Below are 8648 nucleotides of genomic sequence, written 5' to 3' on the forward strand. Positions count from 1 at the left end.
CCTATTTGAAATTTGTGGATTTTTTTTCCTTTCAACCAATGTAAAGAAATTAAAGGTTTGTTTTTAAAAAATATCATCGAATGTACAAAAGGTGTCAGAAATACTTCACAACAAAGAATAATTATAACTCACTTGAACGAAAGTATAAAATTATGAAAAACCATGCTCTGCCTTTTAGAGACTGTAGCAGACAATGGACAAAGGGAGCATAACTGTAACCTTCTTTGTTGTCTTCATGGAATCTATTTTATTTTGCAGCAGCTTTATTGAGTATAGCTCATATGCTATACAATGCACCCACTTAAAGTGTATAATGATTTTTAATATATCCACAGAGTTGTTTAATCATGAACAGTTTTCCATCATTTTAATCTCTCTTCAAAGAAATACTTCATTATAAACCCTTCTGCCATCATGTTCCATGTCTCCTAACCACCCCCACCCTTCCTTTGCAAACACTAGTCTACTTCCTATCTTTGCATGTTCTGGACACTTCATGTAAATAAAATCTTGCAACATCTGGTCTTTTATGACTTGATTCTTTCAATTAATATAAGGTTGTCATGATTCATACATGTTATAGCATGAATCAGTACTTCATTCCTTTTCCTTGACAAATAATATTCCATTGTGTAAATGCATATTTTATTCATCTATTTATCAATCACTGGGCATTTGAGTTGTTTCTGCTTTTTTTTTTTCTTTTTTCTTTTTTCTTTTTAGGGCTAGACCTGTGACAAGGGGAAATTTCTAAGCTGGGGGTCAAATTGGAGTTGCAGCTGGGGGCCTACACCACAGACACACAAAGTCAGATCTGAGCCACATCTGTGACCTATACTGCAACTTGCAGCAAATCTGGATCCTTAACCCACTGAAGAAGGCCAGGGATTGAATCTCCATCCTCTTGGATACTAGTTGGGTTCTTGATCTGTTAAGCCACTTTTTAGCTATTCTGAATACTCATGAAGAGTTTTATTTTATAAAAATGTTTTTTCTTTCTTTTAAAAAAATTGGTTATATAGCAACAAGTAGAATTGGTGGGTCATGTGATAATTCTGTCTGATGCTAATGATGTTGAGCATCTTTTCATGTGCACAGCTCACAGCAACACTGGATCCTTAACCCACTGAGCGAGGACAGGGATTGAACCCACTACCTCATGGTTCCTAGTTGGATTCGTTTCCACTGTGCCATGACAGGAACTCCTTTTCTTATGCATATTGACCTATTTTTATTTCAGTGCTTATTCTTCTGCATTGCAATATGCTTTGTTCTATAAGCATTTTGATATTTATTCTTTGTAATCCTAGAAACCACATTTAAATTTGTTATATGTATATATAAACCAAAATGGCTGTGTGCTCATTTGTGTGTTTATATGGATTTATTGTATAGATTTTGTCTGATGTGTATAATTTACCCAAATATTACTTTTTTTTTTTTTTTTGCTTATTTCCCAGTTCTTAATTGTTTGCAGATGGATTTCTGGATATTGAGATATCAGGCCATTGTTTGAACAGTATAGCTTAATTACAGATTTGACAAATTTATTGGTAATCTGTTTATAGAAACATTAAACTGTTTATACCTGAATTTCTCCACTTATATATGTAGTGTTACAATTAAGAAAACAAATATAAGATAGAGTGATTTTATATTGATAAATATGATTCTAAACATTAGAGGAACAGGATTACTTTAAAAGAGTTGGTTAAATCAACTTAATACTACCTTTTGACTATTTGAACTTGATTTTGACAATAAAATTACACACAAGATGAAAAAAAATGATTCAAACTAATGGATTCAGGAGAGAAGGAGCTTCTGCTTTTCTGAATGATATTTAATCGCAGCCAATAGGAGGGTACATTTATTTTTATCTAGGGATGTTTCCAATAACTCTATGAAGCTATGCTGTCATTTTCTCAAAAGGGTATGTGACATAGTTCAGGCCATTAGCAGCAGATATATTCTTCTAATCTGCACATACCTGAGATTTGACATTTACCATTTAAACAGATATTTTAACAAAAGCGTAATCATAGAATTAACATTCCTACCGTATTTGATTTATAAAATTCTAATCTTTAAAATTTTTCCATTTGGATGCAATGTAAGGACTATGTTCCTATACTAGTTTTTCTCTACGTTAGTTTTTTTGTTAGTTTTATGTATGTCTTTATTCTTTTAGCAGTGAGGGTCAGTTCCTGTGTCTCCCGTTGGTACAAGGGAGCATGTGATCCAGGCTTCAGAACTCCATCACACTTCTCAGTCATTCGAAAAAAGGAAAGATGCCCAAAGCTAATTTTACTACAGAGACTCCAATTATAATAATATTTTACCCAGAGTAATTGGCAAAATTTGTGCCAAGAATATTTTAGGAATTAGAGATTTTACTTTATTTCTTTCACTGCTGACTCAAACTACCACTGCCATCTACAAGTCTCTGAGATATGATTGACTGCAATTCTGCATGAAGGGTCCCCAAACCAAGTAATTAAACTAGATAGGTTTATAATGTGGGTTATTGCTAATGTTTGCTTTATTCATATACTGAGGTGGCTGTTCATGGGTGGGAAACTAAAAAACATACCTGGTTTAGAGAATAGGATTTTCAAGTACAGCTTGAGCTTGTCCTTTAAGTGGTTTGCTAGATTTGTCTCTCAGTCCTTCCAAGTAAGAGACAATTCTTGCACAGTGTCTCTTTGGCTCGACTCTGATATTCACCCATTGTGATGCCTCTTTTTAATAGCTTTTCAATCAGAAAATGGTATAAGCATACCTGTAGGAATGAAACATCTCAGATTTTGTGAGCTTTGCCATGGTTAGGTGACAGTTCTGGCCCTCTTGACTTTCTGCATGTCTTGTGAAGAGTCATTGATGACTTTTATTCTGGACCATTTTTTTTTTTGAAGTTTTTATTTACATAGCAAACAGCTTTGGAAGACAGAGATTGTGTCTCCGTCTGAGATAAATGCCTGAATTTTTTTCCTTTTCAAAATAATATAGAAAATGGCCTTCTCTAGGGCAAAGTTTAGGCAGATTTACTGGGAGCCCCTTTCAGATCATAGAGTTTCTGAAACTCAAGGCTTCTTAGCTGTTGTACAAGCCTACTGTGTATGTAGCATCCACCTGGGCTGCTTCTCATCACCCCCATGGGATTTGGGGGACAAAAGGATGCACTATAAACATGAAGCTAACATGGCCTGCTATGCTGTGAGTAATGAAGTCCTATATTTTTAATCCAGGAGCCTCATGTTTTCGGTCAGCTTCTATGTAACTGTGGCAGGCTAATTTGTAACATGCAATAGGTTAAAATCTCATCCTCTTTACAGTTCTTGAAAACCATGTAAGTGTTACAGCTTTGTCCAATTCTTCTCCAAAGGGGTTCTGTGGGACAGTTAAACCCTAATGCCTCAGTATGACCACTGCATGCAATAAATGCTCTTTTCTCCGTTTCATGGGGAATGGTAATATGTAAAATTAGACAAGTGAGAAAATAGTCAATCATTATCTTCTACACGGCTTAATTTTCTCATGGAATCCAGTTGAGGACAGCTAGGTATTCCCAAAGTCAAATGTTTGGCTTCATATTTTTCCTGACTAGTTGGCACTGTGAACATCTTTAACAAGCAGAAGATTAGGAATCATTCTTTGGGTGGTCAAAGCAACGTAAAAATTCCCTTTTTATCAAAAGATTGAATACGCTGTTTACTGTCGATATTAGCAGTTTGCGGAAGCAGTTCTCGGGAGACCTCAGTGCTGTAACCTTGTGACTTTGATAAGTGCGATATGGAGAGGAAATGCTGGGAGTTAAACGCTAGCTGAACTGATGGAGTGGACCTGAAGAAGGCAGCTGAGGAAGCTGACTTTTTCTTTGCAGAAACAATGCTGGAGGCTCTCAGAGACTCTTCTGTTCCTCCCCCTTTAAAGAAGAATAAACACAGCACCGTTCTCTCTGCAGAAGCCAAAGGCATTTAAAGTAGCTTCAGAAAGCTGACCTAATGACATTTCTAAACAGAAGAAATTCTATCATATTCCCTATAGTTAGACAGTAATATTTGTAAATTGATTTCCCCCTCTGTGTTGTAAACTAAACACTAGCTATGAGCACACAGCTGGTTGTGGAGGTGGGAGAAGTTTCTCCATGGTAGTGCAGGGAAAAATGGGAGAGCAATTAGGTGTGTACTTCTCCTACTTGCCCTCACATTTCTTTCGCTGTCGGTGATGAAGTTCTTCTGATAGGAAATAATTTCATCCTTAACAAGGCTGTTGTTTGCACATCTTTGCCTACATCCTTCATAGTTCTTTAGATTACAAAGGTGCTAGACCTTGGAAAGAAAAAGTGAAAGTATATCCTATGAAGGGAGAAATAGCTTCTGGCTTCTTCATCTTTAACTGAAAGCGCTGGGCTTTTTTCTCTTAAAGATTTTGGCAAATAAAGGTTGAATTTCCTTCATATCTATACCTCTTATTTCTGCTCTTGCCGTATTTTCATTCCTCTGGCTCTTGTGTTTTGTTTCACTCTCTTTGCTGGAAACTTTTCTGCTGTTCACATAGATTCGCCTGCTTGCTCCTGTCCCATTCTTCCTAAGCTTCAAGATTTCTAGGAAATCTACTTGCTTCTGTATTTCTTTGCTTATATTACTTCATCGGTGCAGGCTACGGATATTGATTCATAAAAAATTTGGACCTCACTGTTTGCCTTACCAATTTCTTGGCATTTCCCTTTCTTTACCTTTAGGTATTGTTTAGAATAGCATCATGGCTTGATACTATTCTGTCATTTGAAGGATGCTGTGATTTTTTTTTAAATTTGTATTTTTAATAAATACATAATTGACATATAGTTTCAGGTGTACAAAATAATGATTCAATATTTGTAAATATTGTGAAATGAGCTCAATGAGTCTAGTTGACATTCATCAGCATACATATTTACACGTATTTTTCTTGTGATGAGAACTTTTAAGATCTCTTCTCTTAGCAACATTTTTTTTTTTTTCATTTTTTTCATTGTCATTTTAGCATATGGAGGTTCCCAGGCTATGGGCTGAATCAGAGCTCTAACCACTGTCCTACGCCACAGCCACAGCCACATCAGATCTGAGTGGGATCTCATGGAAGAGAGCTCATGGAAACACCAGATCCTTAACCCACTGAGTGAGGCCAGGATTGAACCTGCATCTTCATGGATCCTAGTCAGATTAGTTTCCACTGAGCCACGATGGGAACTCCTCGTAGCAACTTTTAAACACACAATACCGTATTATTAACTATAGTCACTCTGCTGTACATTACACCTTAATGACTTATGTCTTATTTATTTTAAAACTGAAAAATTTGTACCTTTTGACCTCCTTCACCTATCCCCCAATTGTCAGCTATGGTAATTCTCAACCTATTTTCTGTGTCTATGTGCTTGTGTGTGTGTGTGTGTGTGTGTGTGTGTGTGTATCTCCATGAGCTTGCACATATATGTATACATATATGTATATTAGGTTTTACATATAAGTGAGATCATATGGTAGTTGTCTTTGTCTGACCTCATTACTTAGCATAATTCTCTCATTCATCCATGTTGTCACAGATAATGAGATTTCATTCTTTTTTGTGACTGAATAATATTCCATTGCATATATAATCCACATTTTCTTTACCCATTCATCCATAACTTATGTTTTCTTAATTTCAGTTCTTCAAAATAGGTTAAAATAAAGCTAAAAATTAATGTTAAGATTTGAAAATTCTACATAAGTTCTAGAAGCCTCCTTGTTAGTTGTAATACTGATATAACTCTACACAAAGTCATAAATCCTTAGGTTTTGATAATATATATTTTAAATGAGAAAATTTTTGTGTATATACTTATATATTCTATACTGTAATTCAATTATTATTTAGCTATAGAGAAGACAAAATATCACAAGGATTTCTTGAGAATATTTTAGGGCATCCTTTATATATTTATCCCCATATTTTTTGAGATGTTCAGAAGTTAAAATAATTTCTGATAAATCTATAAAAGAGTTGAAAATGGCCCCTAGAACAAAAGTGTAAAGGTATTGTAAGAATTAATGAAAGAAAAGAAGGAGAAGAATATTATATAAATAGTAATTTTTAAAAATGCTTATGGAAATTAAAAAAATATGAGGATTTTCGGAGGTTATTTAATTATACAGAATCAACAATAGCACACATGTGGTCGTAGTGGGATTATATTGACAGTTTTAAGTTTCCAGAACTAAACCTAGTCTCCTAAGGCAGGTGAAACTTTGAAGATGTCAATGAAAACACAAATAATACTCAAACAAAAGCTATTTATTTTTTTTTAAGTATACATTTGTGACTAGCCTTGCCACTCTCTAATCCCCCAAATGGTACCCAAGGGCAGCAGAGATTGCACAGTATCACCACAAAGAGAGAGAGGATAATAATTAAAAGCATTTGTCCTAAGATTCTGAGGCCACGGGAACTAGTTTGTGTAGCTATTCAGTGTATTTGCAAATGCTTTCAGGCTGTATGTGCTTCAGGGTCAGGCAGCGGTAGTAGAGAAAATGAGAACTAACAAATTCTCAAAGACACTCTTACAGGTGGATTTGAGTCATCATTTCTTATTTAGTTAAAATAACCATCATCAAATACTTGTTAAAGATAGAGAAAAGAAATGTTACTAATGAAAATGATACCAGTTTGGAGATATTTTGCTCTTGATTGATTGCCAAGTGACAGATTATAAACCAGGTTCATGGCAGTTATAAGGAAACAGAACTTTCTGAAGTAAAAAAAAAAAGGATCCATTAGAAGAAATAGTTATGAGAATTTTTATGGGTGAAATTGGTCATCAGAATAGTGATAACTCTCAGGTATTAAATTGCTGAAGAGTTGCCACAGAAGTGCCTGTATAGACAAGACTCCATAATTACTACCTCTGCATGCTAAGTGTGCATACACTAAAGGCCAGCTGTAATTTTCCTTATTGATTTTTTTCTCTATCATTTTTGTTTAATTGGTTACTTGGACAGTGTTTTACTATTGGAAACAGGTGTCATTTTATGTTTTAAAGAAATTGCTCCATAAAAATTATCTCTAGCTTCAAGAGAAATACTTTGACCCTACATTATTTCTGTAAAATCCATGCTTTGGCACAATCACACCTTGAAATTCAAGCCAGCACACATTGCAGTTTCCTCTTTTTTCATAAAACTTTATGGCATATAGCTCTATTTCAGGAAGAGTTTCTTTTTGAAAATATAATAGACTGATTAATTTTTTTATTGATAAGCCCAAATACTTGAGAATTCTGACACCAAAGATAAAACTCATTTTTTATTATTTCAGATTTTGAGTTTATACCAAATATCCAAAGTAAATCAGAGGAAGTAAACACTGAACCATTGGACTCACCCCTAGGAACCAAAACAAGATATGATGATACTTCTAAAAGTGTGACTCATATCTGGGGAATTAAATTTGTTTCCTTTTCTACTAACTCTGAACATTCAGAAAGTGCTGAACATAACTCAAACTATTCTTTCCATGTGGTAGTTATTAAGATAATTTTACTCTTATCTCTTCCTTCACACATCACTTTTTGGTTAATTTATGATAAGCTCATCTAAAACAAGAAAATATTTCAAAATATTTCAAACAAACATTGGTGCAATAGTCATTGAACAATGTGGATATCAGATTAGATTATAAACTTGAAAACCATCTTAGATATATATTACTATTTTATTTTACGTATTTATTTTTAATGGCCACAACTACAGCATGTAGAAGTTCCTGGGTCAGGGATTGAATCTGACCTGCGGTTGAGGCCTATGCTCCTGCTATGGCAATGGGGGGATACTTTAACCCATGGTGCTGGGCCGGGGATTGAACCCATGCCTCCACAGTGACCCTCACCACTGCAGTTAGATTCTTAACTCACTTCGCCACAGCAGGAACTCCTATATTACCATTTTAATGTCTTCTTTTTTTCTGTTAATAATTGCCCCCTTTGGGAGAATATGGTTCTTCAAAGGTAAAGGAACAGGAAGATGCTATGGATGAAACCACTTATAAACGCTATAAATTGGTTATTGGACTGATTGTTCGTAAAGGTGGAGTCAACAAACGTCACACTTGGAGGTGAAACTAAATTTCTAAGTTTCACTTGAAGTCAGGAAGATGATGAAGCTGTGCTCCAGATCTAAATCTAGGAAGCTCTAGCTAAAGCCAAGATAAGATTTTAAAAGGTTTAATTATTGCAAAGAAAGAAATAATATCCTTATTTGCATACATGATTAGCTATGTAGAAATTATAGCATCTATAGACAAATTATTAAATGTCTCTCCTGGTCATCAGAAATACTCAAATAGAAAGTGCAAACAGAAAAAAAAAATCACAGTCTCTGTAGGAACAAATACTTAATATATTTAATTAAAAAGGTACAAACCACTCTGGAGAAAATTTCAAAACATTGACGTTATAAACAGAAAATGAACAAAAATCATGTATGTGTATGTTTATATATATATATATACACAGTGTTCATGAATTAAGCTATAATAATTAAGTGATGTTGATATCCCCCCAAATTATCTATAAATTGAATGCAATCTTAGTAAAAGTTCTGACAGGGGTTTTCAAGAACAAGGTA

The sequence above is a fragment of the Sus scrofa genome, chromosome 5, assembly GCF_000003025.6.
Source record: "Sus scrofa isolate TJ Tabasco breed Duroc chromosome 5, Sscrofa11.1, whole genome shotgun sequence".
NCBI lineage: Eukaryota > Metazoa > Chordata > Mammalia > Artiodactyla > Suidae > Sus > Sus scrofa.